The sequence below is a fragment of the Dipodomys merriami genome, unplaced genomic scaffold, assembly GCF_024711535.1.
Source record: "Dipodomys merriami isolate MVZ:Mamm:240054 unplaced genomic scaffold, mDipMer1.0.p SCAF_76, whole genome shotgun sequence".
Classification (NCBI taxonomy): Eukaryota; Metazoa; Chordata; class Mammalia; order Rodentia; family Heteromyidae; genus Dipodomys; species Dipodomys merriami.
Genome location: NW_027206357.1, coordinates 5,962,337 through 5,982,913, shown reverse-complemented (window position 1 = coordinate 5,982,913; position 20,577 = coordinate 5,962,337).

Sequence of the window (20,577 nt, the reverse complement as noted above, 5' to 3'; positions counted from 1 at the left end):
AGTTTGGGGTGAGCGTTAGGTTGAGGTTTAGGGTTACGGTTAGGGTTAGGGTTAGGATTAGGGTGAGGGTGAGGGTGAGTGTGAGGGTTAGAGTTAGGCTTAGGCTTAGGGTTAGGCTGAGGGTGAGTTTGGGTGTGAGGATTAGGTTTAGGGTCATGGTTAGGGTTAGGGTTAGTGTGAGGGTTAGGATTAGGATTAGGGTTAGGGTGAGGGCTAGGGTGAGTGTGAGGGTTAGGGTAAGGGTTAGGCTTAGGTTTAGGATTAGGCTGAGCTTGAGGTTGAGGGTAAGGGTTAGGGTTAGGATAATTGTTAGGTTTACAGTTAGGGTGAGTGTTAGGATGAGGTTTAGGGATAGGGTGAGTGTTAGGATGAGGTTATGGTGAGGGTGAGGTTTAGGGGTACAGTTAGGGTTAGTATGAGGGTTAGGGTTAGGGTGCAGGTTATCCGGGGAGTGACGGTAAGGGTAAAGGTGTGGGTGAGGCTGAGGGTGAGGATTCCGATAAGGGTGAGGGTTAGGGTTCGGGTGAGGGTGAGTGTTAACATTAGGGTGAGGGTGAGGGTCAGATTGAGGATTAGCTTTAGGTTTAGTGTGAGGTTTAAGATGAGGATGATGGTTAGGGTTAGGGTGAAGGCTAGGGTGAGTGTGAGGGTTAGGGTTAGTGTTAGGGTGAGGGTAAGTTTTAGGGTGAGGATAAGGTTAGGGTGAGTGTTATGGTTAGGGTGAGTGTTAGGTTTAGGGTTAGATGTATTGGTAGGTTTCGGGGTAGGGTTACTGTTACTGTGAGGGTTAGCGTGAGGATTAGTTTAGGGTTAGGATGAGGTTTTGGTTTAGGGTTAGGGTTAGGGTTAGGGTTAGGGTGAGGGTAAGGGTTAGGCTAAGGCTTAGGCTTAGGCTTAGGGTTAGGCCAAGCATGAGGGTGAGTGTTCCGCTTCGGGTCCGGGTGAGGGTTAGGGTTAGGTTGAGAGTTAGGTTGAGGTTTACGGTTAGGATAAGTTTAAGGGTGAGGGCTAGGCTGAGGGTTAGGGTGAGGGTTATGGTTAGGGATAGGGTTAGGTTTAGGATTAGGGTTAGGGTGAGTGTGAGGGTTAGGTTTAGGTTTAGGGTTAGGCGTAGAGTTAGGATGAGGTTTAGGTTTTGGGTTTGGGTTAGGGTGAGGTTGAGGCTGAGGATTAGGGTTGGGTTTCGGGTTAGGTTTAGGGGTAGTGTTAGTGTTAGGGTTAGGGTGAGGGTGAGGGTGAGGTTTAGATATAGGGTTAGTGGGAGGGATAGGGTGAGGGTTAAGGTTAGGGGTAGTGTTAGGTTTAGGTTGAGGGTGAGGTTTAGTTTGAGGTTTAAGGGTAGTGTTAGGGTTAGGGTCAATGTGAGGGATAGTGTTAGGGTTAGTGTTAGGGTGAGGGTAAGTGTTAGGGTGAGCTTATGTGTTAGGGTGATGGTTTTGGTAAGGGTGAAGGTTAGGGTTAGGGTTAGGGTTATTGTTAGGTTTAGGTTTAGGGTTATGGTTACGGTGAGGGTGAGTGTGAGGGTTACTGTTAGGGTTAGGTTGAGGTTTAGGGTTTGGGTTAGGGGTAGATTTAGGGTTAGGGTGAGGGTGAGGTTTAGGGTTAGGGTGACGCTTAGGGTTAGGGTTAGGGTCATAGTTAGGGGAGGGTAAGGGTTAGTGTTAGGGTTAGGGATAGGATTAGGTTTAGGGTTAAGGTGAGGGTCAGTGTGTTTGTTAGAGTTAGGTCTAGATTTAGGCTTAGATTTAGGCTGAGGGTGAGGGTGATGTTTTAGGGTTAGGGTTAGGGTTAGGGTTAGGGGGGGATAGGATTAGGGTTAGGTTTAGGATTAGGGTTTAGGCAAGCGCTAGGGTGAGGGTGAGGCTTAGGGTTAGAATTAGGGCTAGGGTGAGGCTGAGGGTGAGGGTTAGGGTTAAGGTTAGTTTTAGGTATAGGTTTAGGTTTGGGATGACTGTTAGGGTGATGGTTAGGGTTAGGTTTAGGGATAGGGTTAGGCTGAGGTTGAGGATGAGGGTGAGGGTTAGGGTGAGGATTAGGGTTAGGGTTAGGTTGAGGACTAGGGTTGGGTGAGGATTAGGGATAGGGTTAGCGTGAGGTTTAGGGTTACGGTGATGGTTAGGGTTAGAGTGAGTGTAAGTGTTAGGGTTAGGGTTATTGTTAGGTTTAGGGTAAGTGTTAGGTTGAGGGTTAGGTTTAGGTTGAGGGTTATGGTTAGGGTGAGGGTTAGGGTTATGGTTAAGGTTATTGTTAGGGTTAGGGTTACGGTTAAGGTGAGGGTGAGGATGAGGTTTACGGTAAGGGTTAGGATGAGGTTTAGGTTTAGGGTTAGGGATAGAATTAGGGTTAGGGTGACAGTGAGGTTTAGGGTTAGAGTTAGGGTTTGTGATTGGGTTAGGGTTATGGGGAGGGTTAGGGTTAGTTTTAGGCTTAGGCTTAGGCTTAGGCTGAGCATGAGGGTGAGGGTTAGGGTTAGGGTGATTGTTCTGTTTAGGATTAGTGTTATTGTTAGTATTAGGGTCAGAGTTACGGTGAGGGTGAGGGTGCAGGTTAGGTTTAGTGTTAGGCTTAGGGTGGGGTTTACCGTTAGGGTTAGGGTTAGGGTTAGGTTGAGGGTGAGGTTTAGGTTTAGATTTAGGGTAGTGTTATGGTGAGTTTTAGTGTTAGAGTTAGGGTTAGGCTGAGGCTGAGGGTGAGGTTTAGGTTTAGGATTAATGTTAGGGTTAGGCTTAAGGTGAGTTTTAGTTTGAGGGTGCCGGTTAGGGTTAGGGTTAGGAGTAGGATTAGGGTTAGGGTTAGGGTTAGGGTTAGGAGTAGGATTAGGGTTAAGGTTAGGGTGAGTGTGAGGGTTAGGGTTAGGGTTAGGGATAGGCTTAGGGTTCGGCTGAGGTTGAGGGTTAGTGTTAGGGTTAGCGTGAGGTATAGGGTTAGGGTTAGGGTTAGTGTTAGGGTTAGGTTTAGGGTTAGGCTGAGGATTAGGCTGAGGATGAGGGTGTGGGTTAGGGTTAGGATGAGGTTTAGGGGAGGGTAAGTGTTAGGGATAGGATTATGTTTAGGGTTAGAGTGAGGGTCAGTGTGTTTGTTAGGGTTAGGTCTAGAGTTAGGCTTAGGTTTAGGCTGAGAGTGAGGGTGATGGTTAGTGTTAGAGTTAGGGTTATTGTTAGGGTTAGGGTAAGTGTTAGGGTGAGGGTTAGGTTTAGGGTGAGGGTTATGGTTATGGTGAGGTTTAGGGTTATGGTTAAGGTTATTGTTAGGGTTAGGGTTACGGTTAAGGTGAGGGTGAGGGTGAGGTTTACGGTTAGGGTTAGGATGAGGTTTAGGTTTAGGGTTAGGGATAGTATTAGGGTTATGCTGACAGTGAGGTTTAGGGTTAGTGTTAGGGTTTGTGATAGGGTTAGGGTTAGGGTGAGGAGGGTTAGGCTTAGGCTTAGGCTTAGGCTTATGCTTAGGCTGAGCATGAGGGTGACGTTTAGGGTTAGGGTGATGGTTCTGTTTAGAATTAGTGTTATTGTTAGTGTTAGGGTTAGAGTTACGGTGAGGGTTAGCATTAGGGTGCCATTTAGGGTTAGGGTTAGGGTTAGGGTTAGGGTGAGGGTGAGGTTTACGATTAGAGTTCGGGTTAGGGTGAGGCTGAAATTGAGGGTTAAGTTTAGGGTTAGTGTTAGAGTTAGGGTTAGTGTGAGGGTTATGTTGAGGTTGAGGGTTAGGCTTAAGGTTAGGATTAGGATTAGCATAAGGTTTAGGGTGCGTTTGAGGGTTAGGGTTAGGGTTAGGCTTAGGGTTAGGCTTAGGGTGAGGTTGAGAGTGAGGATTAGGGTTAGCTTTATGGTGAGAGTTAGGGTTCTGTTAAATTTAGGTTTAGTGTGAGGATTAGGGTTAGGTTTATGGTGAGCTTGAGTTTTAGGGTAAGGTGGAGGCTTAAGGTTAGGATTAGGTTTAGGGTAAGGGTTAAGGTTAGGGTTAGGGTGAGGTTAAGAATGAAGATTAGGGATAGGGTGAGGGCTAGGTTGATGGTGAGGTTTAGGGTTAGTGTTAGATTAAGGTTGAGGGTTAGAGTTAGGGTTAGGGTGAGGGTTAGGTTGAGGGTTAGGGTTATGGTGAGGGTGAGGTTTAGGGTTAGGGTGAGGGTTAGGGTGAGGATGATGGTCAAGGTAAAGGTGAGGTTTATGCTGAGGTTGAGGGTTAGGGTGAGGGTTAGTGTTTGGTTTAGGGTTAAGGTAAGGGTGAGGGTTAGGGTCAGGCTGGTTGTTAGATTGAGGATTAGGTTTAGGGTTAGTGTGAGGTGTAGGGTGAGGATGTGGGTTAGGGTTAGGGTGAAGGTGAGGGTTAAATTAGGGTTAAGGTGAGGGCTAGGGTGAGGGTGAGTGTTAGGGTTAGGGTTAGGGTTAGGGTGAGGGTTAGGGTTATGGGGAGGGTTAGGATGAGGGTAGGGTTAGGATTAGGGTTAGGGTGAGGGTGAATGTGTGTGTTAGGGTTAGGTTGAGAGTTAGGTTGAGGTTTAGGGTTAGGATAAGTTTAAGGGTGAGGGCTAGGCTCAGGTTTAGGTTGAGGGTTAGGGTTAGGGATAGGGTTAGGTTTAGGATTAGGGTTAAGGTGAGTGTGAGGGTTAGGATTAGGGTTAGGGTTAGGCTTAGAGTTAGAATGAGGTTTAGGGTTAGGGTTTGGGTTAGGATGATGTTGAGGCTGAGGTTTAGGGCTAGGTTTAGGGTTGGGTTTAAGGGTAGTGTTAGTGTTAGGGTTAGGGTTAGGGTTAGGGTTTGAGTGAGGTTTAGATATAGGGTCAGGGGGAGGGTTAGGGTGAGGGTTAGGGTTAGGAGTAGTGTTAGGTTTAGGTAGAGGGTGAGGGTTAGGTTGACGTTTAGGGTTAGGGTTAGGGTCAGTTTGAGGGTTAGTGTTAGTGTTAGGGTTAGTGTTAGGGTGAGGGTAAGTGTTAGGGTGAGGTTATGGGTTATGGTGACTGTTATGGTTAGGGTGAGGGTTAGGGTTAGGGTTAGGGTTATTGTTAGGTTTAGGTTTAGGGTTTTGGTTACGGTGAGGGTGAGGATGAGGGTTTGGGTTAGGGTTAGGTTGAGGTTTAGAGTTTGGGTTAGGGTTAGGTTAGGGTGAGGGTGAGGTTTAGGGTTAGAGTTAGGTTTAGAGTTAGGGTGAGAGTTAGGGGGAGCGTAAGTGGTAGTGTTAGGGTTAGGGATAGGATTACGGTTAGGGTTAAGGTGAGGGTCAGTGTGTTTGTTAGGGTTAGGTCTAGGGTTAGTCTTAGGTTTACGCTGAGGGTGAGGGTGATGGTTAGGGTTAGGGTTAGGGTTAGGGATAGGGGGAGAGTTAGGATTAGGGTTAGGGTTAGGATTAGGGTTAGGGCAAAGGCTAGGGTGAGGGTGAGGTTTAGGGTTAGAGTTAGGGTGAGGTTTATGGTTAGGGTTAAGTTTAGGGTGAGGGTGAGGTTTAGGGTTATAGTTAGGGTTAGGGTGAAGCTATGGGTGACGGTTAGGGTTAGGGTTAGTGTTAGCTTTAGGGTTAGGATTAGGGTGAGGGTTATGGTTAGGTTTAGCGTTAGGGTTAGGCTGAGGGTGAGCGTGAGTGTGAGGGTTAGGGTGAGGATGAGGGTTAGGGTTATGGTGAGGGCTAGGGTTGTGTGAGGGTTAGGGACTGGGTTAGCGTGAGGTTTAGGGTTAGGTGATGGTTATTGTTAGTGTGAGGGTTAGTGTTAGGGTTAGGGTTATTTAAAGGGTTAGGGTAAGTGTTAGGGTGAGGGTAAGGGTTAGGGTGAGGGTTATGTTTAGGGTGAGGATTAGGGTTATGCTTAAGGTTATTGTTAGTGTTAGGTTTAGGTTTATGGTGAGGGTGAGGGTGAGGGTTACATTTAGGGTTAGGATGAGGTTTAGGTTTAGGGTTAGTGATAGAATTAGGGTTAGGGTGAGAGTGAGGTTTAGGGTTAGAGTTAGGGTTTGTGATAGGGTTAGGGTGAGGGTTAGCGTTAGGGTTAGGCTTAGGCTTAGGCTTTGGCCTAGCATGAGGGTGAGGGTTAGGGAAAGGGTGATGTTTCTCGTTAGGATTAGTGTTATTGTGAGTGTTAGGGTTAGAGTTACGGTGAGGGTGAGGGTTAGGTTTAGGGTTAGGCTGGGGTTTACGGTTAGGGTTAGAGTTAGGGTTAGGGTGAGGCTGAGGATGAGGGATAGGTTTAGGATTAATTTTAGGGTTAGTCTTAAGGTGAGGGTTAGGTTGAGTTTTAGGGTAAGGATTATGGTTAGGAGTAGGATTAGGGTTAGGGTTAGGGTTAGGGTGAGGGTTAGGGTGAGGGTTAGGCTTAGGTTGAGGGTTAGGGTTATGGGGAGGTTTAGGATTAGGGTTAGGTTTAGGATTAGGGTTAGGGTGAGGGTGAGTGTGTGTGTTAGGGTTAGGTTTAGGGTTAGGCTTAGGGTTAGGCTGAGGGTGAGTTTGAGGGCTAGGGTTAGGGTTAGGGTGAGGGTTAGGGTAACAGTTAGGGGGACAGTTAGGAAGAAGGTTAGGGTTAGGATTAGGGTTCGGTGAGGGCTAGGGTGAGGGTGAGGTTTAGGTTTAGGTTTGGGGTGAGGGTTAGGTTTAGGGTATGTGTGAGAGTTATGGTTCGGTTTAATTTTAGGGTTAGGTTGTGCGTTAGGACAAAGGTTATGGTGAAGGTGAGGGTTAGGGTTGGGTTGAGGGTTAGGGTTCGGATTAGGGGTTGATTGAGGGTGATGGTGAGTGTTAGGTTTAGTGTTAGGGTGAGGGTTAGGATGAGGGTTCGGTTAGGATTAGGGTGAGGGTGAGGTTTAGGGTTAGGTTTAGGGTGAGGTTTAGGGTTAGGTTTCATGTTAGGGTTAGGGTGAGTGTAAGGTTTAGGGTTAGAGTTAGGGTTAGGGTGAGGCTGAGTTTGAGGGTTAGGTTTAGTGTTAGATTTAGGGTTAGGGTGAAGTTTAGGTTGAGTGTGAGGGTTAGGCTTAGGGTTTGGATTAGGTTTAGGATAAGGGTTAGGGTGAGTGTGAGCGATATGGTTAGGGTTCGGTTTAGGCTTAGGGTTAGATTGAGGGTGAGGTTGGGGGTGAGGGTTAGGTTTATGTTGAGTGTGAGGCTTAGGGTTAGGTTGAGGGTTAGGGTTAGGGTTACCGTGAGCGTGAGGGTTAGGGTTAGGTTGAGAATTACGGTTAGAGTTAGGGTTAGGGTGAGGGTTAAGGTTAGGGTTAGGGTGAGGGTAAGGATGAGGATTAGGGTTAGGATTAGGGTGAGGGCTAGCGTGAGATTGAGGGTTAGGGTTAGTGTTAGCTTATGATTTAGGGTTAGGGTTAGGGTTAGTGTGAATATTAGGTTGAGGGTTAATGTTACAGTGAAGGTGAGGATTAGGGTTAGGGTGAGGGTTAGGGTTAGGCTTAGGCTTAGGTTTAGGCTTAGGCTTAGGTGGAGCATGAGGGTGAGGGTTAGTGTTCGGGTCTGGGTGAGGGTTAGGATTAGGTTGAGAGTTAAGTTGAGGTTTAGGGTTAGGATAAATTTAAGGGTGAGGGCTAGGCTGAGGGTTAGGGTGAGGGTTAGGGATATGGTTAGGTTTAGGATTAGGGTTAGGGTGAGTGTGAGGGTTAGGATTAGGGTTAGGGTTAGGCTTAGAGTTAGGATGAGGTTTAGGGTTTGGGTTTGGTTTAGGGTGAGGTTGAGGCTGAGGATTAGGGTTAGGTTTAGGGGTAGGTTTAGGGGTAGTGTTAGTGTTAGGGTTAGGGTTAAGGTTAGGGTGAAGGTTAGGTTTAGATATAGGGTTAAGGGGAAGGATAGGGTGAGGGTTAGGGTTAGGGGTAGTGTTAGGTTTAGGTTGAGGGTGAGGGTTAGGTTGAGGTTTAAGATTAGGTTCAGGTTTAGGGTCAGTGTGAGGGATAGTGTTAGGGTTAATGTTAGGGTGAGGGTAATTGTTAGGGTGAGGTTATATGTTGGGGTGACGGTTATGGTTAGGGTGAGGGTTAGGGTTAGGGTTAGGGTTATTGTTAGGTTTAGGTTTAGGTTTACGGTTACAGTGAGGGTGAGGGTGAGGGTTAGGGTTAGGGTTAGGTTGTGGTTTAGGGTTTGGGTTAGGGTTAGATTTAGGGTTAGGGTGAGGGTGAGGTTTAAGGTTAGGGTGACGCTAAGTGTTAGGGTTAGGGTCAGAGTTAGGGGAGGGTAAGGGTTAGTTTTTGGGTTAGGGATAGGATTAGGTTTAGTGTTAAGGTGAGGGTCAGTGTGTTTGTTAGGGTTAGGTCTAGGGTTAGGCTTAGTTTTAGGCTGAGGGTGAGGGTGATGTTTTAAGGTTAGGGTTAGGGTTAGGGTTAGGGTGAGGGTTAGGATTAGGGTTAGGGTTAGGATTAGGGTTTCGGCAAGCGCTAGGGTGAGGGTGAGGCTTAGGGTTAGAGTTAGGGTGAGGTTTATGGTTAGGGTTAGGGTTAGGGTGAGGGTGAGTTTTAGGGTTAGATTTAGGCTTAGCGTGAGCCTGAGGGTGAGGGTTAGTGTTAGGGGTAGTGTTAGGTTTAGGATGAGGGTTAGGGTGAGGGTTAGGGTGAGGGTTAGGTTTAGGGTTAGGGTTAGGCTGAGGGTGAGGATGAGGGTGATGGTTAGTGTGAGGATTAGGTTTATGGTTAGGGTGAGGGCTAGGGTTGGGTGAGGGTTAGGGATGGGGTTAGCGTGAGGTTTAGGGTTATGGTAATGGTTAGGGTTAGTGTGAGGGTTAGTGTTAGGGTTAGGTTTATTGTTAGGTTTAGGGTAAGTGTTAGGTTGAGGTTCAGGTTTAGGGTGAGGGTTATGGTTAGGGTGAGGGTTAGGATTATGGTTAAAGTTATTGTTAGGCTTAGGGTTACGGTTAAGGTGAGGGTTAGGGTGAGGGTTACGGTTAGGGTTCGGATGAGTTTTAGGTTTACTGTTAAGGATTGAATTAGGGTTAGAGTGACAGTGAGGTTTAGGGTTAGAGTTAGGGTTTGTGATAGGTTTAGGGTTAGGGTGAGGGTTAGGCTTAGGCTTAGGCTTAGGCTTAGGCTTAGGCTAAGCATGAGGGTGAGGGTTAGGGTTAGGGCGATGGTTCTGTTTAGGATTAGTGTTATTGTTAGTGTTAGTGTTAGAGTTACGGTGAGGGTGAGGGTGCAGGTGAGAGTTAGGTTTAGGGTTAGGGTGGGGTTTACTGTTAGGGTTAGGGTTAGGGTTAGATTGAGGGTGAGGTTTAGGGTTAGATTTAGGGTTAGTGTTAGGATAAGTTTTAGTGTTAGAGTTTGGGTTAGGGTGAAGCGGAGGGTGATGTTTAGGGTTAGGATTAATGTTAGGGTTAGGCTTATGGTGAGGGTTAGGTTGAGGGTGAGGGTTAGGGTTAGGGTTAGGAGTAGGATTAGGGTTAGGATTAGGGTGAGTGTCAGGGTTAGGGTTAGGGTTAGGGATAGGCTTAGGATTAGGCTGAGGTTGAAGGTTAGTGTTAGGGTTAGGCTTAGGATTAGGCTGAGGGTGAGGGTGTGGGTTAGGTTTAGGATGAGGGTTAGGGTTAGGGTTTGGGTTAGGTTGAGGTTGAGGCTGAGGATTACGTTTAGGTTTAGGGTTAGGTTTAGGGGTAGTGTTAGTGTTAGTGTTAGGTTTATTGTTAGGGTGAGGGTGAGGTTTAGATATAGGGATATGGGGAGGGATAGGGTGAGGGTTAGTGTTAGAGTAGTGTTAGGTTTAGATTGAGAGTGATGGTTAGCTTGAGGTTTAAGGTTAGGGTTAGGGTTAGGTTCAGTGTGACGGATAGTGTTAGTTTTATGGTTAGTGTTAGGGTGAGGGTAAGTATTAGGGTGAGGTTTTGGGTTAGGGTGAGGGTTAGGGTTAGGGTTAGGGTAATTGTTAGGTTTAGGTTTAGGGTTACATTTACGGTGAGGGTGAGGGTGAGGGTTATGGTTAGGGTTATGTTGAGGTTTAGGGTTTGGGTTAGGGTTAGATTTAGGGTTAGGGTGAGGGTGAGGTTTAGGTTTAGGGTGACGCTTAGGGTTAGGGTTAGGGTGAGAGTTAGGCGAGGGTAAGGGTTAGTGTTAGGTTTAGGGATATGATTAGGTTGAGGTTTAGGGTGAGGGTCAGTGTGTTTGTTAGGGTTAGGTCTAGAGTTAGGCTTAGTTTTAGGCTGAGGGTGAGAGTGATAGTTAGGGTTAGGGTTAGGGTTAGTGGGAGGTTTAAGATTAGGGTTAGGTTTAGGATTAGGGTTAGGGCAAGCGCTAGGGTGAGGGTGAGGCTTAGGGTTAGAGTTAGGGTGAGGTTTATGGTTAGGGTTGGGCTTAGGGTGAGGGTGAGGTTTAGGGTGAGGATGAGGGTTAGGGTTAGGGTGAGGGCTAGGGTTGGGTGAGGTTTAGGTATAGAGTTAGTGTCAGGTTTAGGGTTAGGGTGATGGTTAGGGTTAGTGTGAGGGTTAGTGTTAGGTTTAGGGTTATTGTTAGGTTTAGGGTAAGTGTTAGGGTGAGGGTTAGCTTTAGGATGAGTGTTATGGTTAGGGTGAGGTTTAGAGTTATGGTTAAGGTTGTTGTTAGGGTTAGGGTTGGCTTACGGTTACGGTGTGGGTGTGGGTGCGTGTTCCGATTAGGGTTAGGATGAGGTTTAGGTTTAGGGTTAGGGTTAGATTTAGGGTTAGGGTGAGGGTTAAGGTTAGGTTTAGGCTTAGCCTTAGGCTGAGCATAAGTGTGAGGGAGAGGGCGAGGGTTCCGGTGAGGTTTAGGGTTAAGTTTAGTGTCATGTTTAGAGTTAGGTTGAGGTTTAGGGTTAGGATAAGTTTAAGGGTGAGGGCTAAGCTGAGGCTTAGGGTGAGGATTAGGGTTATGGATAGGGTTAGGTTTAGGATTAGGGTTAGGGTTAGGGTGAGTCTGAGGATTAGGATTAGGGTTAGGGTTAGGCTTAGAGTTATGATGAGGCTTACGGTTTGGGTTAGGGTGAGGTTAAGGCTGAGGCTTAGGGTTAGGTTTAGGGTTAGGTTTAGGGTTAGTGTTAGGGTTAGTTTTAGGGTTAGGTTAGGTTGAGAGTAAGGTTGAGGTTTTGATATAGGGTTAGGGGATGGTTAAGGTGAGGATTAGGGTTAGGGGTAGTGTTAGGTTTAGGTTGAGGGTGAGGGTTCGGTTGAGTTTCAGGGTTTGGTTTGGGTTAGGGTCAGTGTGAGGGTTAGTGTTAGTGTTAGATTTAGTGTTAGGGTGAGGGTAAGTGTTAAGGTGAGGTTATGGGTTAGGGTGACGGTTATGGTTAGGGTGAAGGTTAGGGTTAGGGTTTTGGTTATTGTTAGGTTTAGGTTTAGGGTTACGGTTAAGGTGAGGGTAAGGGTGATGGTGACGGTTAGGGTTAGGTTGAGGTTTAGGGTTTGGCTTAGGTGTAGAATTAGGGTTAGGTTGAGGGTGAGGTTTAGGGTTAGAGTTAGAGTTAGGTTGACGGTTAGGGTTAGGGTTAGGGTGAGAGTTAGGGGGAGAGTAAGGGTTAGTGCTAGGGTTAGCGTTAGGGTGAGGGTGAGTTTGTTTGTTAGTGTTAGGTCTAGGGTTAGGCTTAGATTTAGGCTGAGGGTGAGGGTGATGGTTAGGGTTAATGTTAGTGTTAGGGGGAGGGTTGGGATGAGGGATAGGTTTAGGATTAGTGTTAGGGCAAGGTCCCTGGTGAGGGTGAGGTTTAGGGATAGAGTTAGGGTGAGGTTTATGGTTAGGGTTAGGATTAGGGTGAGGGTGAGGCTCAGGGTTAGAGTTAGGGTTAGGTTGAGGCTGAGGGTGAGGGATAGGTTTAGGGTTAGTGTTAGGTTTAGGGTTAGGGTTAGGGTGAGGGTTAGGGTTAGGGTGAGGTTTAGGGTTAGGTTTATAGTTAGGCTGAGGGTGAGGCTGGGGGTGAGGGATAGGGTGGGGATGAGGGTTAGGGTTAGGGTGAGGGCTAGGGTTGGGTGAGGGTTAGTGAAAGGGTTAGCGTGAGGTTTAGGGTTAGGGTTAGGTTGAGAGTTTTGGTTAGGGTGAGGGTTAGGGTTATGGTTAAGGTTATTGTTAGGGATAGGGTTAGGGTTACGGTTTCGGTGAGGGTGAGGGTGAGGGTTACAGTTAGGGTTACGATGAGGTTTTGGTTTAGGTTTAGGGTTAGAATTAGGGTTAGGATGACAGTGAGTTTTAGGTTTGTGATAGCATTAGGGTTAGGGTGAGGGTTAGGGATAGGCTTAGGCTTAGGCTTAGACCGAGCATGAGGGTGAGGGTTAGGTTTGGGGTGATGGTTCTGGTTTGGATTAGTGTTACTGTTAGGGCTAGGTTTAGAGTTACGGTGAAGGTGATGGTGCAGGTGAGGGTTAGGGTTAGGGTTACTGTGGGGTTTACGGTTAGGGTTAGGGTTAGGGTTATTGTTATGGTTAAGGTTAGGATTAGGGTTAGGATGAGGGTGAGTGTGTGTGTTAGGTTTAGGTTAGGGTTAGGGTTAGAAATAGGATTAGGGTTAGGGTGAGGGTGAGTGTGAGGTTTAGGTATAGGGTTAGGCTTAGGCTTAGGGTTAGGCTGAGGGTGAGGGTGGAGGTGAGGATTAGGGTTAGGGTGATGGGTAGGGTTAGGGTTAGGGTGAGGGTTAGTGTTAGTGTTAGGGTTAGAGTTAGGGCTAGGGTGAGTGTGAGGTTTCAGGGTAGAGTTAGGGTTAGGGTGAGGGTTAGGGTTAGAGTGAGGGTTCGGGTGGGGGTGACGGTAAGTGTAAATGTGAGGGTTAGGCTGAGGTTGAGCGTTACAGTAAGGGTGAGGGTTAGCGTTATGGTGAGGGTTAGGGTTAGGTTTAGTGTGAGGGTGAGGGTTAGATTGAGGATTATTGTTAGGGTTAGTGTGAAATTTAGGGTGAGGATGAGGATTAGGGTTAGGGCGAGGTCTATGGAGAGTTTGAGGTTTAGTGTTAGTGTTAGTGTTAGTGTTTGTGTTAGGGTTAGGGTTATGGTGAGGGTTATGTTTAGGGTGAAGGTTAGGGTTAGGGTTAAGGTTATTGTTAGTGTTAGGGTTAGGGTTAAAGTTATGGTGAGGGTGAGTTTGAGTGTTAGGTTTAGGTCTAGGATGAGGTTTAGGGATAGGGCTAGTGTTAGGGTTAGGGTCAGGGTGAGCTTTAGTGTTAGGGTTAGGGTGAGGCTAAGGGTCAGGGTTAGGCTTAGGATTAATGTTAGGGTCAGGTTTAAGGTGAGGGTTAGATTGAGTGTGAGGGTTAAGGTTAGGATTAGGGGCAGACTTAGGGTTAAGCTGAGGTTGAGGGTGAGGCTTAGTGTTAGGGTGACGTTTAGGTTTAGGGTCAGGGTGAGTGTAAGGGTTAGGGTTAGTGTTAGGTTTAGGATTAGGCTGAGGGTGAGGGTGTGGATTAGGATTAGGGTTAGTGTTAGGGTGAGCTTTAGGGTTTGGGTTAGGGTTAGAGTTAGGGTTAGGGTGAGAGTGAGGTTTAAGGTTAGAGTTAGGGTTAGGGTGAGGTTTAGGTTGAGGGTTATGGTAAGGGTTAATTTTAGGGTTAAGTTTAGGTTGAGAGTTAGGGGAAGTGTTAGGGTTAGGGTTAGGGTTAGGGATAGGATTAGGGTTAGAGTGAGGGGGAATGTGTGTGTTAGGTTTAGGTTTAGGGGTAGGCTTAGGGTTAGGCTGAGGGTGAGTTCAGTGTGAGGGTTAGGGTTAAGCTTAGGCTTAGGGTTAGGCTGTAGGTGACGGTGGGGGTGAATATTAGGTTTAGGGTGATGGTTAGGGTTGGGGTTATGGTGAGTGTTAGGATGAGTGTTAGGTTTAGGATTAGGGTTAGGGTGAGGGCTAGGGTGAGGGTAAGGGTAAGTGTAAGGGTTAGGCTTAGGTTTAGGGTAAGGCTGAGCATGAGGTTGAGGGTGAGGGTTAGGGTTAGGGTGATGGTTAGGTTTACGGTTAGGGTGAGGATTAGGATGAAGTTTAGGGTTACGGTGAGTGTAAGGGTGAGGATGATGGTAAGGGTAAAGGGGAGGTTTAGGCTGAGGGTGAGGTTTAAGATAAGGGTGAGCATTAGGGATAGGGTTAGTGTAAGTGTTAAGGTTAGGGTTAGGGTGATGGTGAGGGTTAGGGTGAGGGTGAGGGTAAGGCTTAGTGTTAGGATTAGGATTAGGGTAAGGCTTATTGTGAGTGTGAGGGTTAGGGGTAGGGATAGTGTCAGGCTTAGGTTTAGGCTGAGCATGAGGTTGAGTGTGAGCGTTAGGGTTAGGGATAGGGTGAGGTTTAATTTTAGGGTTAGGGTTAGAGTTAGGGTTAGGTTGAGGGTGAAGTTTAGGGATAGGTTTTGGGTCAGGGTGAGGGTAAGGGTTAAGGTGAGGGTTAGGGTGAGGGTAAGGGTGAGGGTTAGGCTTAGGGTGAGAGTTAGGGTTCCGGTTAAGTTTAGGGTTAGGGTGAGGGTTAGGTTAAGTTTTACAGTGAAGGTGAGGATTAGGGTTAGGTTGAGAGTTAGGGTTAGGGTTATTGTTAGGGTGAGGGTTAGGATGAGGGATAGGGTTAGGATAAGGTTATGGTGAGGGCTAGGGTGAGGGTAAGGTTTAGGGTTAGGTTTATTGTGGGGTTTAGGTTTAGGTTTAGGGTTAAGGTTAGCGTTAGGGTGAGGGTTGGATTGAGGACTAGGGTTCGGGTTAGGGTTAGTGTTAGGTTTTGGGTGAGCATTAGGGTTAGGGTTAGGGTGAGGTTGAGGTTTAGAATTAGGCTTATGGTGAGTGCTAGGGTGAGGGTTAGGATGAGGGTGAGGGTGGGGATGAGGATTAGGGTTAGGCTTAGAGTTATTGTTAGGGTGAGGGTGAGTTTTAGGGTTAGAGTTAGATTTGGGGGGAGGGTTTGAGTGAGGTTTAAGGTTAGGGATAGTGTTTGGGTTAGGGTGAGGGTGAGGGTTAGGTTGAGGTTTAGGGATAGGTTTAGGTTTAGGATTAGGGTTAGGGTGAGCATGAGTATGAGGGTTAGGGTGAGGGTTAGGCTTAGGCTTAGGGTTAGGGTGAGGGTGAGGGTGCGGGTGAGGATTAGGGTTAGGGTGATGGTTAGGGTTAGGTTTAGTGTTATTGTCAGGGTTAGGGTTTGAGTTCCGGTGAAGGTGAGGGTGGGGGTGAGGGTTAGGCTTAGGGTTAGGGTGGAGTTTAGGATTACGGTTAGTTTTCGAATGAGTGTGAGGTTTAGGGTTAGATATAGGGTTTGGCGGAGGGTTAGGGTGAGGGTTAGTGTTAGGGTTAGGGTTAGGGTTAGGGTGAGGGTGAGGGTTAGGGTTAGGTTTAAGGTTAGGCTTAGGGTGAAGTTTAGGGTTAGGGTTAGGGTTAGGGTTAGAATTTCGGTGAGGGTGAGGGTGCGGGTGAGTGTGAGGTTTAGGGTTAAGTTTATGGTTAGGCTTAGGTTTATGCTTAGGGTTAGGCTGAGAGTGAGGGTGAGTGTGAGGTTTAGGGTTAGGGTGAGGGTTAGGGTTAGGGTTATGGGGTGGGTTAGGATGAGGGTTAAGGTTGGTTTAGGGTTAGGGTGAGGGCTAGGGTGAGGGTTAAGTTTATGGTTAGGGTTAGGGTGAGGTTTAGGTTTAGGCTTAGGGTTAGGGTTAGGGTTAGGTTGAGGTTTAGAGTTAGAGTTAGTGTTAGGGTGAGGGTGAGGTTTAGGGTTAGAGTTAGGTTTAGGGTGAAGGCTAGGTTGAGGGTTCGCTTTAGGGTTAGTGTTAGTGTTAGGTTTAGAGTGAGTGTTAGGGAGAGGGTTTGGGTTAGGTTTAGGTTTAGGCTTAGGCTGAGGGTAAGGGTGAGGTTGAGGGTGAGAGTTACGGTTAGTGGGAGTGTTAGGATGAGTGTTAGGGTTAGGATTAGGATTAAGGTAAGGACTAGGGTGAGGGTGAGATTTAGGGTGAGGTTTAGCTTTAGGGTTAGGGTTAGGGATAGGGTGAGGTTGAGGTTTAGGGTTAGAGTTAGGGTTAGGGTGAGGCTGAGTTTGAGGGTAAGGTTTAGGGTAAGTGTTAGGGTTACAGTTAGAATTAGGGTGAGGGTTAGAGTGAGGTTGAGGGTTAGGGTTAGGGTTAGGTTTAGTGTGAGATTTAGGGTTAGGGTTAGTTTTAAGGTGAGGGTGAGGGTTAGGGTGATTGTTAGGATTTTAGGGTTGGGGTGAGGGTTAAGGTTATGTTTAGGTTTAGGTTTAGGATTATGGCTAGCGTGAGGGCTAGGGTGAGGCTGAGGGTTAGGTTTAGCATTAGGGTGAGGCTTATGGTTAGGATTAATTTTAGAGTTATGGTGAGTGTTAGGATTAGGGTTATGGTGAGGGTGAGGTTTAGGGTTAGAGTGAGGGTTAGGGTTAGGGTTAGGGTGAGTTTTAGTGTTAGGGTTAGAATTAGGGTTAGGGTGAGGGTGAGGTTTAGGGTTAGAGTTAGGGTTAGGGTAAGGTTTAGGGTGAGTGTTAGGGTTAGGGTTATGGTGAGGGTTTGGGTTAGTGTTAGGGTTATGGTGAGGGTGAGGGTTAGGGATAGAGTTAGGGTAAGTTTTAGTGTTATTGTTAGGGTTAGTGTTAGAGTTACAGAGAGGGGGAGGGCGAGGGGGAGGTTTAGGGATAGAGAGAGTTTTAGGGTTATGGTTAGGGTTAGGGTGAGGGTGAGCGTGAGATTTAGGGTTAGAGTTAGGGTTAGGTTGAGGGTTATGGTGAGGGTTAGGATAAGGGTTAGTGTAATGGTTAGGGTGAGGGATAGGATGAGGGTTAAGTTTAGGGTTTGGGTGAGATATAAGGTTCGGGTTACAGTGAGGGTGAGGGTTAGGGTTAGGTTGAGGGTTAGGGATAGGATTAGGTTTAGGGTGAGGGTTATGGTTAGGGTTAGGATGAGTGTTAGGTTGAGGATTAGGGTTAGGATTAGGGTTAGGGTGAGGGCCAGGGTGAGGGCGAGGTTTAGGGTTAGGGTTCAGTTGAGGTTTAGGGTTAGGGTTGGGGTGAGGGTGAGGGTTAGGCTGAGGGTTAGGGTTATGGTGAGGGTGTGGGTTAAGGTTAGGGTAAGGGTTAGGGATAGGATGAGGGTTAGGGGGAGGGTGAGGGTTAGAATTAGGGTTAGAGTTAGGATTATTGTTAGTGTTATGGTTATCATTATGTTTGCATTGTAGGTGAGGCTGAGGGTGAGGTTTATTGATAGGATTAGTGTTAGGGTTAGGTTTAGGGTTAGGATTAGTGTTATTGTTAGGGTTAGGGTTAGAGTTATGGTGAGGGTGAGGGTGAGGGTAAGGGTGAGAGTTAGGGTTAGTGTTAGGGTGAGGTTTAGGGTTAGGGTTAGGATTAGCGTTAGGGTGAGGTTGAGTGTGAGGGTTCCTGTTAGGGTTAGTGGGAGGTTTAGGGTGAGGTTTAGTGTTAGCGTTAGTGTTAGGGTTAGGGTTAGGGTGAGGTTTAAGTTGAGGTTTACGGTTAGGGTTACAGTTAGGGTTAGGGTGAGGGTGATGGTGAGGGTGAGTGTGAGGGTTCCTGTTAGGGTTAGGCTTAGGCTTAGGTTTAGGCTGAGTGTGAGCTTGGGCGTGAGGATTAGGGTTTGGGTGATGGTTAGAGTTAGGGTTAGTTTGAGGGTTAGGATGAGAGTTAGGGTTAGGATTAGGGTTAGGGTGAGGGCTAGGGTGAGGTTGATTATTAGGTTTAGGTATAGGCTTAGGCTTAGAGTTAGTCTGAAGGTAAGGTTGAAGGTGTGGTTTAGTGTTTGGGTGATGGTTAGGTTTAAGGTTAGGATGAGGTTTCGCGTGAGGGTTAGGGTTAAAGTGAGGGTGATGGTAAGCGTAAAGTTGAGGGTTAGGCTGAGGTTGAGGATTAAGATAAGGGTAAGGGTTATTGTTAGCGTGAGGGTTAGGGTAAGGGTTACGGTTAGGGTAGGGTGAGGGTGAGGGTTACATTGAGAATTAGGGTTAGGGTTAGTGTGAGGTTTAGGGTGAGGATGAGGGTTAGGTTTAGGGTGAGGGTTAGGGTTAGAATTAGGATTAGGGTGAGGGCTAGGGTGAGCGTTAGGTTTAGGGTTAGGGTTAGGGTTAGGTTTAGGTTTAGGTTGAGGTTTAAGATTAGTGTGAAGGTTAGTGTTATGGTTAGGGTTAGTGTAAGGGTGAGGGTAAGTGTTAGGGTGAGGGTTAGGGTTAGGGTTAGAGTTCTTTTTAGGGTTAGGTTTAGGGTTACCCTTACAGTGAGGCTGAGGGTTAGGGTTAAGTTTAGGGTGAGGTTTAGGGTTAGGGTTAAGGTTAGAGTTTGGGTTAGGGCTAGGATTAGGATTAGGGTGAAGGCTAGGTTGAGGGTGATGGTTAGGATTAGGGTTAGGATTAGGGTGAGGGTGAGGGTGAGTGTGTGGGTTAGGGTTAGGTTTAGGGTTGGGCTTAGGGTTAGGCTAAGGGTTATGTTGAATGTGAGGGTTAAGGTTAGGTGAGGGTTAAGTTTAGGGTTAGGGTGAGGGTTAGCATGAGGGTTAGGTTTAGGATGAGGGTTAGGGTGAGGATTAGGATTTGGATGAGGGCTAGGGTTAGGGTGAGGGTTAGGGTGAGGGTTACGGTGAGGTTTAGGTTTCAGATTAGGTTTATGGATAGGGTGAGGTTTAGGGTTGGAGTTACGGTGAGGGTCAGGTTTAGGGTTAGGTTGAGGATTAGAATTAAGTTTACGGTTAGGAGGGTTAGGGTTAGAGTGAGGGTGAGGGTTAGGATGAGGGTTAGGGATACAATTAGGGTTAAGGTGAGGGCTAGGGTGAGTGTGAGGCTAAGTGTTAGGGTTAGGGTGAGGTTTAGGGTTAGAGGTAGGGGTAGGTTTAGGGTTCAGGTTAGGGTTTAGGTTAGGGTTAGGCTTAGGGTGAGGGCTAGGGTGAGAGTGATGTTTTAGTTTAGGGTTAGGGTGAGGGTGAGGGTGAGCTTTAGGGTTAGAGTTAGGGTTAGGGTGAGGGATAGCGTGAGTTTTAGGTTTAGGGTTATTGTTAGGGTTAGGGTTAGCGTGAGGGTGAGGGTTAGGGTGAAGGTTAGGTTTAGGGTTAGGATTAGGTTTACGGTTAGGGTGAGGGTGAGTGTGACGGTTAGGGTTAGGGTTAGTGTTAGGCTTAGTGAAACGTTGAGCATGAAGGTGAGGGTGAGGGTTAGGGTGAGACTGAGGTTTAGGGTTAGAGTTAGTGTTAAGATGAGGGATAGTGTGATGGTTAGTGTTACGTTTAGGGTTAGGGTTAGGGTTAGATTGAGGGTTAGGGTGAGGGTTAGGGTTAGTATAGGGTTAGGTTTAGGATTAGGGTTTTGGTGAGGGTGAGGATGAGGGTGAGGTTTAGGGTTAGGGTTCGGGTTAGGGTTAGCGTTTGGGTGAGAGTTAGGTTTCGGGTTAAGTTTAGGGTCAGGGTGAGGGTAAGGGTTAGGGTTATGGTGAGGGTGAGGGTTAGAGTTAGGGAGAGGGGTAGGGTTAGGATTAGGGTTAGGGTGAGGGTTAGGGTAAGGGTTAGAGTAATAGTTAGGATGAGGATTAGGGTTAGGATTATGGTTAGGGTGAGGGCTAGGGTGAGGGTGAGGGTTAAGGTTAGTGTTAGGGTGAGGTTTAGCGTTTGTGTGAGGGTTAGGGTCAGGGTTAGGATGAGGGTTAGGGTTACGGTGAGGGTTAGGGTTAGGGTTAGGGTGAGGGTTAGGGTTAGGATTAGTGTTAGGGTTAGGGTGAGGTTTAGGATTAGGGTTAGGGTTAGGATTACTGTTATTGTTATGATTATGGTGACATTGCAGTGAGGGGGAGGCTGAGGGTGAGATTTATGGATAGGATTAGGGTTAAGGTTAGTTTTAGGGTTAGGATTAGTGTTATTGTTAGAGTTAAGGTTAGAGTTCATTGAGGGTGAAGGTGAGGGTAAGGGTGAGGGTTAGGGTTAGGCTTAGGGTTAGGTTTAAGTTGAGGGTGAGTGTGAGGGTTAGGGTTAGTGTTAGGGTTAGGCTTAGGGTTAGGGTGAGGGTTAGGACTAGGGTTTGGTTTAGGGTGATTGTGAGGTTTAGGGTTAGGGTGAGGTTTAGGGTTAGGTTTAGGGTGAGGTTTAGGATGAGGGTTAGGGATACAATTAGGGTTAAGGTGAGGGCTGGGGTGAAGGTGAGGGTAAGTGTCAGGCTTAGGGTAAGGTTTATGGCTAGGGGTAGGGTTAGGGTGAAGGTGTGGTTAAGGGTTAGGGTTTGGTTCAGGGTGAGCTTTTGGGTTATGGTGAGGGTGTGGGTTAGGTTTGGATTGAGGGTTATTGTGAGGACTAAGGTGAGGGTTAGGGTTAGGGTTAGAGTGAGGGTTAGGTTGAGGTTTATGTTTAGGGTTAGGGTTAGGCTTAGGATTAGGGTTAGTGTGAGGGTGAGTGTAAGGGTTAGGGTTAGGGTTATCCTTAGGTTTAGGGTTAGGCTGAGGGTGAGGTTGGGTATGAGGCTTAGGTTTAAAATGATGTTTCTGGGTATGGTTAGGTTGAGTGTTATGATGAGGGTTAGGGTTAGGATTTGGGTTAGGGTGAGGGCTAGGGTGAGTGTGACGTTTAAGTTTAGGTTTAGGCTTAGGGTTGGGCTGTGGCTGAACGTGAGGGTGAGGGTTACGGTTTGGGTGATGGTTAGTGTTACAGTAAGGGTGAGGGTTAGGATGAGGGTTAGGATTAGGGTGAGGGTTAGAATGAGGGTGACAGTAAGAGTAAAGGTGAGGGTTAGGCTGAGGGTGAGGGTTATGGTAA